This window comes from Rattus rattus, chromosome 6, assembly GCF_011064425.1.
Source record: "Rattus rattus isolate New Zealand chromosome 6, Rrattus_CSIRO_v1, whole genome shotgun sequence".
NCBI classification, from domain to species: Eukaryota; Metazoa; Chordata; class Mammalia; order Rodentia; family Muridae; genus Rattus; species Rattus rattus.
Window position 1 is genome coordinate 8,608,056 of NC_046159.1, and position 15,909 is coordinate 8,623,964.

Below are 15,909 nucleotides of genomic sequence, written 5' to 3' on the forward strand. Positions count from 1 at the left end.
CACCTGCGACTTGTCCCCGCCCCCACTGCCACATGTACACCATGAGATGTGAACAATAAATGTTTCACTTTATTACAATCACAAAAGAAAGCTTCTGACAACTGAAATGTGTGGACCTCCAGACAGACAAGGGCAATTAATGGTGAACTATATCAACAAGGCAGAGAGATGGACTCCTCAACTGAAAGAAAAATGCCTAGATTGAAAAGCTTAGGTCTTGCCTTGTGTCTTCTACTTCTGTTGCCCTTATTTGTTCGTGATGTCTCCTGGGTATTTTAAGAAATTATTTTGTTTTTTTTTTAAATGCTTCTCTACAATGACATTTTATTGAGGATCTGAGACATAAACCTTATATTTAATCGTGCATACCTGTATGAGTGCATGGCCATTGAGTTTGTCTATCATTTCTTTTTTCAAAGGAAGAAACAGTTGATTTCATCCTACATTTCCAGGTCATTGCCTGTCACCGAGGGAAGACAAGGTAAGCACTCAAGGCAGAACCTGAAGGCAGAGACACAGTTTAACTCTGACCAAGGAACTTAAATCAAGGAAGTGCAGCAGAAACCATGGAGAAATTAGGTAGCCTTCTTATATAGCTCAGAAATACCTGCTCAGGGTATGGTGCCACTCATGGTGGGCTGGGCTCTCCTACATCAATTGATAATCAAGACTACATTTGCTATTATTTTACTCCAACACTGTCTTTAAAGCATTCCGTAATCCAGTGTGTGGGAGTGTGTGGGCGTGTGTGCATACAATGTAAAGAATGACATCATTTGATCATTTCCAATAGTTATTTCAAAATAGTTCACAAACTCAAATATAAAAGCTGAACTTTAAAAACTTCCAGAAGGAAAAAATTATTAGGCTTTGGACTAAGAAAGATTTTTTTCAGTTAAGCAAATCCTGTTGCAGGCTGGGATCTGGCTTATTAGTAGAGCTCTTACCTTGCTTACATAGGGCCTAGTGTTCGTCACCAGCAGTATAAGGAAAATCAAAACCAGACACAGTAAGAAATGACTGTTCATCAAAGAAAAAACATGAGACAACTTATCCATCCCAATTAATATTTCGTTTTCAGGTTTTAAAGAAACTCTCCATAGGGTCAGGGGGTAAAGTGCTTATCACATAATGTGGAAACCCAAATTCCTGGCCCAGAAGGTACATTAAAAACTAGACACAGTAGCATATGCTTCTGTAGTGTCACTAGTGGGGGATGGCACTTGGAGAGGGAAGAATCCACAGACGTATATGGGCCATCTTAGTAATGAACAAGAGAGACCCTGTCTTAAACAAGGAAGGAGAGGACCAACATCAGGGATCAGAGGATGTCCTCTGACCACCTTGCACAGACATGTCCCTTCTCACACTCACACACAACACTAGTACTACTACAACCCACACACACACACACACACACAATAAAACACCTTAAGCAAAACAGGCTGAGAAAAATAGTTATAATACATACAAAGCCCAAAGGTTTGAAATCAGAATTATAAAAGTTTGACTAACAAAACAACTAGACAACTTAATTAAAAATAGACATGAAACGTTTCACTAAAGAAGAAACGTGATGTGTGGACAGACAGCTCAGAGGTTTGGAGCATTGGCTGTTACTCCAGAATACCATCTACATTTGGGTCATAGCACCCACATGGGTAGCTCACAACTATCTGTAAGTCTAGTCTCAGGGGATCCAACACCCACTTCTGACCACTTCGGGCACTTCCATGAAGGCAGAACAACCATATGTACATTAAAAATAAAATGAAAAAATAAAATGTCCAACGATCACGTAAAATAGACTTCAGCACCATTGGCTACCAAAAAATAAAAAGGCCAATTAAAGTCGTAATGACGACATTCCACACTGAAGTGGCTGAAATTGGAGGAGTGGGTGCTCACACTTATGGGGAAGTGGAACAGGTTGGACCCTCACCTACTGCTGGTGAAGAATAATACGTTAGTGCTGCCCACTTTGTCCAGGACAACAGTCTCCAGACTAGATATTTATTTAAGAGAAATGAAACTGCACGTCCTCTGAATATCGCTGCGGATGAGTGTTTACTGTAGTTTTCCTCATGATAGACATAAACTAGGAACTGCTCCTTGTCCAGCATCAGAACAGATAAATAAACGGGTGTATGGTTTGGTATACATTTAAGCAATGAGAAGAAACAGACCAAAGCTACGTGCAGCAGACGAAGCTCAAAACATCACTGTGGGGAAGAACATCCAGACACAAAACAGGATACGGTCTACACGTCCACTTAAGTAAAATACTAGATTAGATAAAGTCGGTGGATTCCTGGTGTCCGATGAGAGGGTGTTTTTAAGTGGGAAGGAACTGATGGACGTGTCTTATGCCTGGGTGAGGGTTGGGGGACACAGAAGTACTCTTATTTCAGTGTGAGTTAACCACAAATTTAATATCCAAGTCTCTCACTGTTTGTATATGACGTTGCAGTAACATGTGGACAAAACAACAGAGCAGGAGTTTCCTGTGAGACGTGAAAACCTCAGACATGTTTTGTGGTTATTATCAGAGGATTGAGTCATGTAACTGTACAATCCAAGCGACAGACCACAAACACTTCGCCAGTGTAAAGTTTAGTATTATCACGAGCTCGAGTCATGCTGTTTCCTACTTCTTTTATTGTTTTCTATTTGAGTTGGAAGTAATTCCCACTAAGAGGCTTACACAGTGCAAAATGTTCTAAGCCAGGTGTTTATTTTATTCATGGAACTATTGATTGTTAAAGGTAGGACAGGAGCTGTCCATGTCTTTGCCCAGTAACTTCCTCTCTGGGACATAAGCCATAAAGAGAACCAGTCTGTGACAGCCTTCCAGAAGGGAATGTGTGCGTCTGTGTGATAGAGTTAGTAAGAGAGCTGTCAAAACCCCTGGAAAATGGGCCTTTAAGGAACTGCAGGCCTGGGTTCTCTACGTGAACAATGAAATGCATCCTGGGTAGAGGAAGGCTCTGTTCTCAACCAGCCCACTTGGAAGGGAAAGCAACAGTGTACAAACGAGAATAAACACAGCTCCGGCAAAGACAAAGGAAGGAAACCCGGAGCAAACCAAACACAAACCATTCCTGGGCCCAGCTGCCGAAGAGAGTCCTAACTCCTCAGGGTGAGAAACAGCCATCACCAGTCAGCCTGACCTGCAATATTTAAGTGAGCAAGCTAAGTGATGAGCGTTCTGTTAGTTGGTAGAATTTGGCATCTCCCGTCCCCTTATATTTTATACAAATCCTGTTATTCAGGAAACTTTGCCCAACAGCAGAGACTGCCTCCCTACTGAGATTCCCAAGCCCCAGAAGGACTTGATCCCAGGCTCAAAGTCCTGTGAATAAATCTCCCTCTCCCCACTTCACTCTGCTGCTCCAGTGCTGCTCACTCTAACTGCAACAATCCATGACAGAGCCCCTTCCTGTCTTCTGAATAGCATGCTCTCTGGGGACACTCCGCTGGGTTCAGCAGAGGCGTCATAAAGAATGGCTTATATAGCATAGGAACCACATAAATGCATATTAAAACCAACTTACCAGGAAGAAACTCTGACCACACATTGCAAGCGCTTTGTCACATCCCATTGGGCACTAATGAGCTTGAGCATAAGGCCATATTCTCTTCCACAATGAGGTGGAGCTGGAGGCCAGCACGTGATACGTGAGACCCTGTCTCAAGAAAGGAAAGGAAAGGAGAAAAGATGAGGAGAGAGGAGGGCAGGGGACGAGGAGACAAGAAGACAAGAGGGGAGGGGAGGGAGAGGAAGAGAGAGGAGGGGAGAGGAGGGCAGGGGACGAGGAGACAAGAAGACAAGAGGGGAGGGGAGGGGAAGGAGGGGAAGGAGGAGAAGAGAGGAGAGGGAGGAAAGGAGAGGGAGGGGAGGAGAAAGTAGTAGAGGGAAGGGGGAGAGAGGAGAGAGGAGGGGAGAGAGAGGAGGGGAGGAGAGAGGAGAGGGGAGGGGAGGAAAGGGGAGGAGAGGAGAAGAGAGGAGATAAGGAATTAGGTGGAGAAGCCAGACCACAATTCATATCATCAGCCATAGCTGTGGGGTTTGGTCTGTTGCTACATATTATAATGCTAAATATTGGCCCCCAAGACCTGTTTGCCCCTGATGAGAAGATCCTCAAATACACCAAGAGATGCTATGTTACCTTATCCTCCAACTTATCCTGATCGGTCAACAAATTTGGTTCAAAGGCTTGGGGTCTGAGACAGAGACCACAAGAGGAGAGAGGAGGAAGGAAGGAGACACGATGGTGCAGGTGAAGCCTGAACTCATAGTCACGAGGGCCGGCTTCTTAGAGTAGGAACAGCCCAGGAAGAACATGGCAAGTGATATCTCAGAGTTACTGATAGGGAGATAGAGAAATTAGCATAGACGGATGATATCTGCACGGATCTGATGCTTTAAGGCTTATTATAAATATAAAGGCTTTGTGTCTCTTATTTGGGAACTAAATGATCTAAGGTTGGATAGAAACCCCCAAACAATATTTTACCATGACACATAATGCTCAAATAATGTTTACACTCAACACAAACTCACTAAATGCACACATACATGCACATATGCACACACACAAGCAGGCACATCACATAGAAGCTGACAACAGACCATCAACTAACCGAGGGGTCCCTGCTTCCTTTCTTCTGGGGCCTCTGACCCTCATCAGATGATAAAGAGACTGAAGACTCACAGGTTTTCCAATAATTCTGTCGTCGGTGTCCAGAAAGACCATGTCATGCAGCTTAGATTTGAGGAAGTCTAGCTGCCAACATGTCCTTCTAATTTGGCTATGGCCAGTGGTGCTTCGCCAGTTTTCCCTAATGCTATTTCAGCAGGGACCTCCCCTTCAACATTCTTTGGGATACAGCACTTTAATTTCCTTCTCTTGTATTATTTTATTATCTTATGACAATTGTTTCTGTTGTTTGTTATTATTATTATTATGTAGTACAGGGATGGAGCCCAGGGCCTTGTGCTTGCTTGGTTGGATTAATAAGTAACCGGGTAATTAATGAGGCATCCTTATGTGTACATGTGTGAAGCAATTTCTGAATAGACTAACCAGGGGGGAGGAATATAGATGACCCATCCCATGTGCTGGGGATCCTCACTGAATAAAAGGAATAGAAACAAAGCCAGTTGAGCTTCCTGGTCCAACCAAGGTGTGACACACCTTGTGTGTGTCACACTCACACACCCCACTCAGTCACTGACTAAGAGTCAACTCTGCCACATGGCTTGCCCCAGCCCCGATTGACAGTATCCCTTCAAACCAAGAGCCCCCCAAAAAAATATCCTTTCTTCCTTAAACTGCTCCTGTCGTACATTCTGTCATAGCAAGAAGAAAAAGAGATAGGGTACCAACAATCATTCTAGCTCTGAACTAATGTCCCTGTCCTTGAATTGGATGGTTCTCAGCCTTCTGGCTTTCCGTGTGTCCTTTGCTATGTAGGTGATTCATCTGCACTCCCGCACCCTGGCTACCCCAGCTTGTTACAGGAAATAGCTTGACTTTCTTATCAGCAGAAGTACCAAAAATCCATGCATGCCCACCACGTTGGAGCCAACCTTCCCAACCCCTCTCCTTGATTCCCAGAGGGCTTACTTTCTTCATTCAAACGATTACAAACTCAGCCTCTCTCTCTCTCTCTTTTTCTCAGAATTACTACCCCATAACAGATGCCAACTGAAAAAGGGAGAGAGAGTGTGTGTGTAATGTTTTCTGCCTTTGGAAGCTGGTCTCGGCTCAATCAATTTGCCATATTTAACATTCAAATTTTATGCGTATGCTAATAATGTTTCATTAAAATTCATGCGTATTCTGACATCTTTCAGTTTCACTTCTTTTCCCATGGTTTACAATTTCTACTAAATTCTATTAAGTATTACATTGCAAGTGCAATCATTTGCCAGCAAGCTTCTGTATTCTCTCCACATCTGAGAAAATTGAAATTTAAATACTAAAACCTTCCAGCATCCGTTGTATGTGTTTTGACCTTGCGTAGTTCAGAATTCAGGCTGTTGGGTTTTTTTTTTTACATTCATTAACCTCGGGGTGCTTGTGTGTGTTGCTGAATGGGGAGGGCAACCCAATACCCTCTGCTTCAGAAATGCCTAAAGAATCTGGAGAACCAAGAAGCTAAGGAGTCATGGGAGCTTTGCACCTGGGACTCAAGACTTCCCTCTGCGTATTATTCCTGGATGCTTTTGGAACAGCTGCTTCTATTTTCACACTTGAGATACTCGGGTGCTCATTAACTACCATGGAAGTAATCTAATCGCCACACAGTAGGTGTGGATGTGGGGAGGGGGTCATTTTGGGGTTTAACTTAAATAATGTGAATGTCTCATTACTTCCAACTCTACGTTTCTGCTTGAGCTTCTGAAACAAAACTTCATGTCCACTCTTAAATAGTAATCTTCAGTTCTCTCCACACAGTGGGATCTCCATTGTCTCCACTCCTCTCAACTGTGTATGTGCAGTGCCCTGACCCCAGCTCTCCCTGACCCAGTAGGCCTACTTTCTCTCCCTCAGTTTACCAGACCCAACCGTCATCCTAGAAGCCCTCCGTCTCAGATCCCCACATCTTACTCTGTCCCATTGTAGAGCAATTGCTGCAGAACCAGTCTGCAGAACCAGTCTTCAGACAGCCCAGAAGACATGAGTAGGATACCACAAAGCTAGCAGTCTTTTGTAGCCGTCTTCGGCCTGAGAGCTAGCATCTCCCTGTAACTATGTTTAACGCTTTTTGATTAGTTTCCAGCTTGGGAGAAACCTAAAGTCATTTGATCAGCATCTTGATAGAAAATTAAGACTTCTCAATCATATGCTGATTGAGTTTGGGATTAAGTTATGGTCAATGATGAAAAACTTTGTCACACTAGAAATAAAGCGTTCTGTCCAGAATTATCAGTTCTTTACTTTTTTACCATTTGAAGAACTAAAGGGTAAGTTATGAGCAGACTTCCTTTGAAGAGCATCTATTTTGCTATACGAGGAAACTGTAGATGTTCCAGCTACTGCACATGCCTAGACTTTGGCTTGCACAGATGCTGAACCAATGATTTCAATAGGCCCTGAAATGTTGAACACATACATCTAGTTATGTCTGTTTGGCCTTCAAGACACTAAAAATAACCAAAAGGGATCAAAAATAAAACCAATTTGCCCCAGCAACTAAATTGTGTTTGCTTGTGTATCCTGCAGACAAACTGATGGAGTAAAGGAACCATCAGTCTTGTCCAGCTCTGATCACTGTGAGCTACAATAATGGCTGCCCTGGGGGCCGTGGCCACATGGCAGTAATGGCACAAATGTGATGCAGGCAACCAGCACTTTCTGATTACACTTAGGCCCCACTCCATGAGACAAACCTATACCTGGAGCCATTATTGGATCAAGAACTATGACTAGACAGGTTATATAGACCCTAGGGGGAAAAATCCTACCATCTGCTCAACAGACATTAAAGGGACTCCTAAGGACATTGCTATAGCCATAAACTGATTCTCTCTCAACCCTCATTGGAGAAGCTTCTATCTAAGATAGATGAGGATTGCCACGGAGATCCACAGCTAGCCACAGAAAGTAAGAGAACGTGCATTGCTAAATTCTATATGGAACATACCATTAACGTGTTGCGTATAGGGAACATATGGATATTTTCCCCCACAACACGGGATCATGATAGAAGACAGGGTAGAAGGAATATAAGAGCCACAGAAAAATAGAGGAGGAAACAGTGTCTTCTGGACACAATGGGGAAGCTGCTCATAAGACCTCACAGTGGTTGTGAGAGCAGGCACAAGAAGGGAGTTGGGCACCAAATCCCCCATCTCTAGCTGTTCCAATATTTACAATTAGCACTAGAAAAGGTAAGGATACTTTTCTCTGAGTGTGAGCTGACTCGACCAGCTGACCATGCCCCAGGGAAGGCCACTTATCCAAGAATATTTAGTAGGGGAAAAATTGGTCTTGATGGGTTAGTTTTTATAAAGGACATAAATTTGGGTGAACAGGCTAGAACTATGGATCAGGGATGAGCTGAAGGCCAGCGAATATGGTCAAAACACAAAACGCGTTTTACAACATTCTCATAATAATTTTAAAGTATGTATATATTTAGTCTGATTGTGTATGTGTGTGTGTGTGTGTGTGTATGTGTGTGTGTGTGTGTGAACTTGCTTAACTGTAGCAATGTACTTAAGAGTAAATCCCTGACCTGATTATTGCTGTAAACTCATTACCTCAGCCTCTACTTTCTCATGGCCAGTGAAAATATAAACCCTGCACCATTACAAATTCCAACTGCAGCCGAACACATCCAATTATAATCAGTTGCATGAAGCTGCGCTCCGCATTAGGCATAATTAAGCATGTGATAATAATCAGTATAATAACATTTAATGTGCCGTGGTAGCATTTATAAACTGCTCGTGTGGATTCTAAAGAACAGAGTACAAGTCAAAGCCAGCCATCACGCTCTGTAACCCTTTCCTTGTTGAAATTTCATGCCTGCTCCCTACTAGAGAACTTTCGATATACCTACCTGAAAAGGGAAACTTGGATTTGCCTAAGGACACTGCATTTGTTCTTAATTTTAAAAGCCTCTCCTTTTATCAGAATCTTACTTACTTTTGTGATCTTTAATACATTCTCCCTTAAATGTTGACACCCTAGAAGAGAACCTATTGCTGACATTTTCCAGAATTTTAAGCATTCTTTTATCAGAATCTTACTTACTTTTGTGATCTTTATTTTTTTTTTCCTGTTTTCAGATAATGGGTTGCACTTTGGGAAAGTAAGAGTGCTTGTTCTTGTGGTGCCAATTAGGGCAATTCTCCCATAATGACACTGGAATTGTTACCTGATTCTTTTTTTTTTAATTTATTTTTATTAACTTGAATATTTCTTATATACATTTTAGTGTTATTCCTTTCCGGTTTCTGGGCAAACATCCCTTCCCTCCCCCTTCTTATGGGTGTTCCCTCCCCACCCTCCCCCCCATTGCTGCCCTCCCCTGACAGTCTAGTTCACTGGGGGTTCATTCTTAGCAGGACCCAGGGCCCCCCTTCCACTGGTGCTCTTACTAGGATATTCATTGCTACCTATGAGGTCAGAGTCAGGGTCCAGTCCATGTATAGTCTTTTAGGTAGTGGCTTAGTCCCTGGAAGCTCTGGTGGCTTGGCATTGTTGTACATATAGGTCTCGAGGCCCCTTCAAGCTCTTCCAGTTCTTTCTCTGATTCCTTCAACGGGGTCCTATTCTCAGTTCAGAGGTTTGCTGCTGATAATCGCCTCTGTATTTGCTGTATTCTGGCTGTGTCTCTCAGGAGCGATCTACACTTCTGCAGTTCTTTGCTTCATCCATCTTGTCTAATTGGGTGGCTGTATATATATGGGGCACATGTGGGGCAGGCTCTGAATGGATGTTCCTTCAGTCTCTGTTTTAATCTTTGCCTCTATCTTCCTGCCAAGGGTATTCTTGTTCCCCTTTTAAAGAAGGAGGAAGCATTACATTTGATCATCCGTCTTGAGTTTCATTTGTTCTAGGCATCTAGGGTAATTCAGGCATTTGGGCTAATAGCCACTTTATCAATGAGTGCATACTATGTATGTCTTTCTGTAGTTGGGTTAGCTCACTCAGGATGATATTTTCCAGTTCCAACCATTTGCCTACAAATTTCATAAACTCGTTGTTTTTGATAGCTGAGTAATATTCCATGATCTTTAATACATTCTCCCTTAAATGTTGACACCCTAGAAGAGAACCTATTACTGACATTTTCCAGAATTTTAAGCATTCCCCCAAGTGGCTGAGTTTTTTGCTAACACAGTAGAGTGGTTTAATAATTTTTGATTAATTGTCCCTGCAATTTAAGAAGGTCTCACCTCTGGTTTATCTTAATAATGAAATTTCTGTTGTACCCTTGCAAAATAAAATCCATGTCCATTCAATGGGAGAAAGCGTTTATTCTAACACATAGTGGTTTTTTATTTTTAAAATTTTTATAGATATGTATTCAGTGTACAGGTTTCACAAAGACATGTTCATAAAGCTTACCATATACTTCAGCTCTATGTCCCCTTTATCCCACTCCCCACTCTCATTATTTACATTCATAACCTCAGACGTTCTCACTTTCCACCTTTGGATTTTTATACACATATGCAATTTTATACATGCAATGTTTGTCTGCCCTTTATCTACTTTGTTTTGCTTAATGTGTTGATAGCCAGTGGTGTCTGTTTTCCTGCAAGTGACGTGATCCAGTTCTTTACAGACGAGTAAAACTCCATTGTGTACACATGCACTGCCTCTCCACTCTTCTCTTGATAGACACCCGAGCTACCTCTATGATTTAGCTGATGGAGCAGTAGCAACACCATGGATGTGCGGGTGTCTCTGTGCTGTTCCAACATGGGAACAGTACACACCATGGACCGTGTGGTGGTTTCATTTTTAGCCTTTTGGGGAGCCTCTGGATTCGCTTACATGGGGTTCACAAGTTTACATTTCTACCAGCAGTGAATGAGGTCCCTTTTTCCCATTTTCTCACCATCATTTGTTACACTCCTTTCAATGCCAGCCATTCTACCTGTGGTGAGATGAAGTCGCAGTAACCATTTTTAGTGTCCTTTTCCTCTCTGTGATTCTTAGGTCGATTAGGACGGAGCTGAAGTAGCATTCCCAACCTCCGTGCTCTTTATTCAGCTGGGCTAACTTCACTCATCGTTAAATGACAATACTCACTAGAAGTCAAAGCCTTTATTTTGCTAGAGTGAAGAAGACGATAAACTCTATGGTGTGGCCAAATTTAATTGGCCGCTGTATGATTTATTGGGCACTGAAGTCCCTGAGTCTAGACAGAACCTCACTTAGGCTTAGAACCCTCTAGACAGAGGTTACCTAACAAATTAGTTCTTAATGAGCTTTGGCCTGCATTCTCATTATAAACACACGTAGATGGCTTTTTTCATCTCCTGTTTGGTTTCAGTTTTCTGTGTGTGTGTGTGTGTGTGTGTGTGTGTGTGTGTGTGTGTGTGTGTGTGTGTGTTGCTGTCATATAACTCCAGGGCCAATTGTATGCATTCCAGGCAGACACTCTAACACCAAGTCCACGCATAACCTTATTTCATGACAGTTTGACTGGCATTCTCTCTGACTCTGTTTACTATTGTACCTTTAAAAGCTACTCTGAATAAAGCTTTTACTTGTTGGTGGGTCTTCTTTGTTTTGTTTTGTTCTGGTCAGTACTAGGGAGCAAACCTAAGGTACCCTCTGCTGGGGTCTTTATTCTCCGTTCTGTTTTGGAGACAAGGCCTCATTGTGTGACCCAGACTTGCCTTGAATTCACTGTGTAGCCCAGGCTGGCTTCAAACTCACAATCCTCCTGCACTGTTTTCCAACTCCTGCTATTACAGGCGTTCACCACCACATCCGGCTGTGAGGTTGCTCGTTTGCTTCTTCACTGTGTTGTACAAAGAACTAAACCAAGGCTGTCTGTGTGTTATGCAAGTGTGCCACCACGGAGCTATATACCCATCCCTTATTAAACTCTTAGCTATGCAACCTTCTAGGTGAGTACCCTGTCACATTATATAAGCAACCACTTTTTGTTCAGAAACTCAAAACTGGCAGAGAGTACCTCTCAGGATACTTTTCATTTCATCTTTCCAAAATGAGAGTGGAAATCAACAGGAGGAAACCTTCATCCAAAAGGCTTTTCAACTGATAAACAAATTATGCAAACTACCATGCTTCAGAGGAGAAATCCATATTGCCAGAGTTGACTTGACTTGACGAGGGAAGAGCTGATATGGGTAGAGTAATCCATTCACATATCATCTGTGCTGGGAAGAAGAAACAGGGAGGGATGAATAGGAAAGCTGAAAGGGCTCTCACCTCAGGTACAGTCTTGTATAATGGTCTCGGTGACTCACCTGCCTGTCCACAGAGAGTTAAGGTGGTGTCAGTGACAAGTTTCTCCCTTCTTTGAATATAAAGAGAACAATCATGGATTTAGATAGAATTCCTCTTTTTCCTAGACAGTGTCTCCCTATGTATTTCAGTGGAGTAGTTGGAATGAGACATTGCCCTCCCCACCATGAACTTAGGCATTTGTACACTTGGACTCAACTTGGTGGCATTTCTTAGTGAGGTTTGTGTTAGGCTGAGGAAATCTGGGAGAAAGCTCTTGGATTAAAAGGTCCCTTCTACTTTACTTGCTCTCTCTTCTTTGTGATTGTGGCTCAAGATGTGACCTTCTTGCCCCTGCAACCACGCCTACTGCTGTTTGCTGCCATGGTGCAAACATGGGTGCAAACAGGGTGCACCATGGGTGCTGCTTGCCCTCCATGGTGACTCCTCTGTAACTGTGAGTCAAGGTAGACGCTCCCGTCTGCACACTGTCTTGGTCATGATGTTTAATCTCAGCAATAAAAAAAAATGAATATACCCAGGCTAGCCTTGAACTCAAAATCTGCCTACCTTTGCCTCTTGAGTGGTAGGAGTGCAGGTATGCACATCATGCCTGGCAGGACCCTACTCGAATCCCTACTTTATTTGCTACTGTTTATAAATGATGGTGGCTGATACCAAAAACGAAGCCAAAAGAAAATGAGGAAACTATATGAAAGCACCATGATTCTTTTACCCTCAAAAAAGAAGAGCATCTGGCTCATGAATATTGAAATGAGAGGTGGGAGCAGGAATGTTGTATCCTGGAGGAGGAGACTTCTCACCTGCTCTCTGTTCTGAAATCCCCCAAAGCACTCACTTATGCCAGAAATGTTTGTCTACTGTGGACCAAGCTCTGCACCAGAGACACAAGCATAAATAATGCATGATCTCTGCTCTCACAAGACTTGCATTTTAATTAGGGAAGCTAACTGAAGTAAATACGAACCAACTACAGGGTGCTATGGTAATTGTGGAAAGCATACCACAGAGGAAACAAAGGTGAGAAGGCAAGAAACACAGTCAGATAAAAAATAAAAACAAAGCAAAAATATGCAGAACTACCACACGTGGTGATCAGCCTGACCGAGCCCATGCAGTGGCTGAACGTTGCCCATGACCACAGGGCAACAAGCCCATTATTGATGATAGTGAGTGGGTGATGCAAGAAGAAAGGCAGTGATGACCTCCAGCTGGCAACCCCGCCCTTCCTCTCCTGTCTATCATTCCATCCTGTACTCTCCTCATTACCCATCTACAATATGACCTTTACTCTCGAATATCCTCTTCTCGTTCCCCCTTTCTTGCTAGACCACGTCTCATAGCAAAAGACAAGCTTGATTATACTCACTCTTCTTTGTCACGCACAGGCGCCACTTTCCCTGGAAAGATGTGACCTCAGATAAGACCCAGGTCACTAGGGTACAGGCAAAGGAGCTGTCCCATCCGAGTCCAGATTTGTGATCCAAGCACTGGGCTTGTTGACAGGAACACGGGAGAGCTGTTACCTGCAGAAACACGAGTGGCCCAAAGGCAGCTACATTGTTAGAAAGCCCACTCCAGTATGAGAGAAAATTCATGAAGGAGGTACCGGTGGAGCCCCCTGTCCAACGTGAGGCAACTCAACAGGACAAAACTGTCCTCACTGTACCAGTGTTTACTCGTAGTCTCTCCCCACTAATGGAAGCTTATGGAAGGTAGGAACGGGGTTGACCTTGAAAGATGTCACATTCTCTGAACCCCCAGTGAACTAGACTGTTGGGGAGAGGGAAGCAAGGGGGGGAGGGTTGGGAGGGGAACACCCATAAGGAAGGGGAGGGGGGAGGGGTTTGTTTGCCCGGAAACCGGGAAAGGGAATAACACTCGAAATGTATATAAGAAATACTCAAGTTAATAATAATAATAAAAAAAAAAGAAAGAAAGATGTCACATTCTAAGAATGAAACGATTAGAATCTAAAGGAGTTGAAACAAGACATCGTTGCAACATAGGGTGTGTTACATTCACAGAGTGCAATTCTCAGAAGCGAATTGAACATGGCTCGAAAATATTCTTACTAATACTTTCATTTTTTTAATAAAATTTGCATTTGTGGCCATGGAGGCCATCAACAAAGCACAGGACCCTAACGTCTTCCATTAAGTTGCACACCCTATCGGCCTCATTGCCTCTCAACAGCACCAAGGGTTATAATTGAGCCTTTACCATGTGAAGCTCTGAGAGACAATCCAACACATACGACAGCAGTAACATACAAGGAAACTTTTCCAGAGAAGACATGTTTGACTATAAAGAATATAAGGAAATTGTTCCCGAATCTGAACAGAAAAGGATAGTATCTGAACATTGAAAAATCTAGGGTTGGGGATTTAGCTCAGTGGTAGAGCACTTGCCTAGCAAGTGCAAGGCCCTGCGTTCGGTCCCCAGCTCCGAAAAAAAGAAAAGAAAAGAAAAATCTATGCATCTGTGTATTAGACAACAAAGGAAGAATATGTTTTCTACTCTCTGTCCTCTATCTCACTGATAAATCACCGTACTTCTTAGATACGTACGATATTTGTCATAAGTTTAATCAAATTGTTTATAACTCCCAAGGGCTCTGGGTTCCCAGAACTGGTCATGTTTCCGTTCGCCTGCCTGTTGGTTTTGATCTCTCTCCTCTCTTCCTTATAACCTATACAGTAGTATACATAGGACATCTGTCTCTCGGATGACTGAAAGAACAATAAGGAAACTTCATCTTTGATACTGCAGCAGTACGACTGCTTAAGCAAGGTTCCAACGATGACATCAGTCGAGATGCTGATACGAAGCAGGGAAAGCTCATGGGGCCCCACCCCTAGATGAATAACTATTGGCAACTAAGGATCTCTTAGGAAAGTAGGCCTAGCCTCTCTCAGGAGTGAGACCCCTAATTGGTTATCCAGTACCAAGCAGTCAACCCTGAACATATATACATTTAGTCGTTCATATACATACAAGCAACACTAAATGGAATCAGCATGTTATATTTACATATATATACATATATATATATGTAACAATAATGAAAATGGCTATTCATTTGAAAGGGAGAGGAGTGGGTTATGAGATGAGTAGGAAAGAAAAGACATGGGAAATGCTGAAAGCAGAAAAGAGAGAAATGATGTAATTATATTTCAGTTAAAAGTTTTAAAATGTTTTAAAGTGTTCCATTTTGCTTTTTCAAAAAAAAATCCTACTTTAGATGGATATTTCAAAAACCACGGATATTTCAAATTATTCTATATATGGCTACCTTTCTTGTTGCTGTGATAAAATGTCTGTCTTAAGAACTTCAAAGAGGACAGGCTTTTTCTAGCTCACAGGATGACTACAGTCCACCCTGGTGGAGAAGGCACTCCAACAGAAGCAGCTTTGGCTGTGGTGGGAGGAGTTTGCTTCCAATTTGTCAGATCAGAAAGCAGATACCGGACAGGAATTGACCAAACTATAAACGATTATGCCTGCTCATATACTGTATGGACACATACACTATACACATACGTCGTAAGTGATGCTGTCTCTGACTCTGGTATTACTCTGAGGAGTAGGGTGAACAACTGAGAGCTATTTCTGAGTCAAGATTGTGTATAGCTTGCATACCGTAGGAAGAACGTGATTCGATCGGAGATTTACATCCCTTAAAATGACATGGCAAAGACTCAAAGGCCGGTGTTTATGGATGAAAATTATAAATATATAGTACTCGGAACAAAAGGTATAGGAAGTAAAGAAGAGAGGACTCCTTCTCTGGCTTCTTTTTTCCCCAGACTCAGGGACAGACATTTAAAGTTCCCTGAGAACTAGTTCCGTATGAAAATTTGCTCATTAATTCTCTTTCTTCCTGCTTTTACTCTTCAGAGTGAGTCCAGAGCATTGAGACATTGATCCTCGGCCAATAGGA

At 42.6% G+C, this 15,909-nt stretch overlaps 1 pseudogene; it reads left to right on the top strand.

Moving 5' to 3' along the window:
• Window positions 1–1,857: 1,857 nt before the first annotated feature.
• Window positions 1,858–15,909, top strand: part of LOC116903713 — a 154,178-nt pseudogene continuing 140,126 nt past the window's right edge.